Here is a 3533-nt window from a genome sequence, read left to right as displayed (position 1 = left end):
GGATGGTGAAAACTTCACTTCCCCTGTGAACTCAGACGCAGTTAAAAAATACTTCGCATAAAATAGACCCTCTGGACAGTAAAAAGAATAGTCCAGGCAAAAAATGGGCATCCCGACGAACCAAGAAAATGAAAAGGTTCGGGCAAAAATTAGGGATTAAAAATGAAAAGATCGTACACCCGGTAAGTTGAAAACCTGAAAAGGAAACTTAGGAAAAAATGGGTATCCCGGTGGATTGAAAACCTGAAAAGGGCGATCCAGGCAAAAGTTAGGGATTAAACGAATGACTGCGTTCTGAGTAGTTCTGAATCTCATCTCGTGTCAATAACCGGAAACTTCCGAAAGGTAGGAAACATTCCAATCACTCTTTTTGGAAAGCTGATCATCTGGAGGATCTTGAAGACGAGCGAGTCATAGCAGAATTGGAACCCAATAGGAATCCATTTCACATTGCCATTAGATTAATTTCTGTTTTTATCTTTTATGCAATTACCTCTTTCCAGGGATTGCTTCCTGATATAAATGCCCATTCAGAGGCCAGTCAATCAATAAAATCATGTTATTCAGTACATCACTGTGTCCATTTTTCATTTTACTGTTTTGTTTGCAAAAATGACGTCCGAATTTTCGATAAACATTGCATCATGAAACATAAGAGCTTTACAGGTACATGCTTAATAAACATTTAAAATTGCTGTAAATGTCAAATGCTTTAGATCGTCTATTCAGAACAGGTACCCTCGGGGCATTTCCTTAAGGTTCCCAGCCGATGATCGCGAATGTTTTCCCCCAACAGTCGAAGTTGGTATCTTATCCTTGCAGAGCTGATCAGAGCATTGGATTCTTCGATCCCCAACAGGCTCTCACTGCTGTACCTCCCCCAAGCGGTTGTTTCAGAATATACACTCCCCAGTAGAGTTGACAGTGCCAGACTATATATCCCCAACGGAGTTGACAGTTCCAGATTGTATCTTCCCAGCAGAAGCGGCTGCTCCTCAGGGTTCGATGCTAGATCGATGATCTCGACGCCAGATCCATGGTCTCTTTCCTTGAAGCAGAATCTCGGTACCATATCGGTGTTTGCTTCCCCTGCTAAGTCGTCTCTCTCACAGGTTATGGTTGCCAAAACCACTATCGCTTTCCCCAACAGCAAGTTTTCAATGCCGTTCTCTCCCCAGTCAAAGTCTCGGTATTTCGTCATTGCTAGAACACCGTGTGGCGGGTCATTTCCCCACAGAGTTCTTTGCGATGTGCATCTCCAACAGCCTTGTCAGGGTCCAGAAGATGGTGATCATTTCCCCAGCAGATTCCCTTGCCTCGGCTTGGCATTCTACCCAGCATTTCGCATCCCTGCATGTAAAATCATATTGCATTGCATCCTCCCAAATCGCGTAGCATTTCCATTTTCATGGAGCATTACGCCATTGAAAAATTCAAACATACGCATGTAAGCATAAAACATTCTCGGTATCCCAAGTGATAAGCCATAAGTTGTTTCCAGTACTCAGTCTGAAGATTGTTCATGACTTAGCTTTATTATCCCCAACAAGTGTCATTGGCCCATGCGCCGCCCCTATTATCTTTCCCTAATTATGCCGATGCCGACAGGCATGAAGTTTTTCCGGTATTCAGACCGTAGTGGCGTTCAACCAGTTTTCCGATGTTCATATCGAAGAAGTTTCCGACATTCAGGTCGATGCAACTTGTGGCATTCAGGTCAGTTTCCGGTATTCAGACCGAAGTGGCATTCAGGCCAGTTTCCGGTATTCAGACCGAAGTGGCGTTCAGGCCAGTTTTCCGATGTTCAGATCGAAGAAGTTTCCGACGTTCAGGTCGATGCAACTTGTGGCATTCAGGCCAATTTTCCGATATTCAGATCGAAGTGGCATTCATGCCAGTTTTCTGATGTTCAGATCGAAGAAGTTTTCGACATTCAGGTCGACGCAACTTGTGGCATTCAGGCCAGCCTCTCGGTGTTCAAACCGATATTAATAATCTCATATCTTCCGATGTTCAGATCGAAGTCATTTCCAGTATTCAGACTGATGAGCGGCATTCAGGCCGTGGTTATTTCTGTGTTACCATTTATTTTGGTATCCAGGTTAACATTCTTTTTCGGTATTCAGACTGACTCTCACCGTACCAGACGAATTCTTCTTTCAAGACCACCTCTTTGCCGATTCTGACAGGCATTGTTACTTCACTTCACTTCAGTGCAAATTTTCGGGCTTTTATTGTATTCAATCCCTTGATACCTTGAAAGTGCGAAAGCCGCTGCTATCTTCTTTTCGGGTCTCCAATTGATTGAATAGGGGCAGCTGTAATACCTCAAAATTTGCCCCCCTCATGCATGCATTCATTTTTAGGTCATTTAACATTTCATATTGCATTTCATCATGTCAATCGGAATTAGATCCAAGAAACTTGAATATCATCCAAGACGCTTTGTGTGTCCTATTTGGGTGATCAGTCAACACAAGGGAATGGCTTGAGATACTTCCAACATGTTCAAATGGGGTCTATTCATCAGTCAAAACGTTAATCTTGAAGGATCAAAAGTTTGTTCATGAACTGTCATGCTCGCTAGGCGAAGCCCACGCGTTTCGAAAAAAAAAAATACGAAAACCAAAACGAAAAATAAATAAATAAATAAATAAATAAATAAAATATAACAGAAAAATCTTGGACTTGGACCTCTCTCTTTTGAGCCCACAAAGTCACAAAAATCAGGTTATAAATTCTAGACTTCCATCTCCCAAAAAACCCTGGGAAAAAGATAGTGAGAGAAGAGCTAACAGAATTCAGAGCAACCTCCAGAGACTGAAAGGAACTCATCTGCAAAGAGCCAATTCCATATCATATAAACCCTCAGATTGCTTTGCAAACCCAACCGGACAATTCAATTTCATTCGATCTCTCCAATCAGGTTTGCCCTATTTCCATTACTCTATGCTTTCAATTTGAATACTCTGAATGTATGAGGTATTATCGTTAGGTTTTGCATGTGGGCACATGTTTTAGTATGTATGTCATGTCTTGATGTATGGATCCTTGCCCCTGACTTTGAATTTTGATACCCTTTTGATCCATGTGTTTAACAAGAGGTTTAGGCCTCCTACACTTGGTTGCTTTTTGTGAGCTCTTTTTGTTAATTTTAATGGCATGATTCATGTGGTTACATTTTGATTTGGGGCAACTCTTGATTGCGCCCCATCTTGTCACTCTAACCTGTTTGTTGAGTTTTTTGTGAGGGCTCCCATGACTCCTGAAAGGATAGCTTGCTTGGCATTCCACTTTATTTGTGGGATACCACCTGGAGGTTTATTCCGATTACCTGTGCTGACTTGCTTTCTTTGGTGGTGCCAGCTTGAGAGATCTCTGAGTTTCTTGTGTCGTTAGTTGCTATTACTTCGGATCTTTATCCGTGCGGTACTTTTACATCTTTCCCGCATTTTACCGCTTTCTTAGCTGGAATACCTCAATAGGAGGCAATGTTTTCTTTTGTTTGTTTACTTTTGTGACCAAAGACCTCC

The sequence above is a fragment of the Lathyrus oleraceus genome, chromosome 1 (genome assembly GCF_024323335.1).
Source record: "Lathyrus oleraceus cultivar Zhongwan6 chromosome 1, CAAS_Psat_ZW6_1.0, whole genome shotgun sequence".
NCBI lineage: Eukaryota > Viridiplantae > Streptophyta > Magnoliopsida > Fabales > Fabaceae > Lathyrus > Lathyrus oleraceus.
This window is presented reverse-complemented; position numbering follows the sequence as displayed.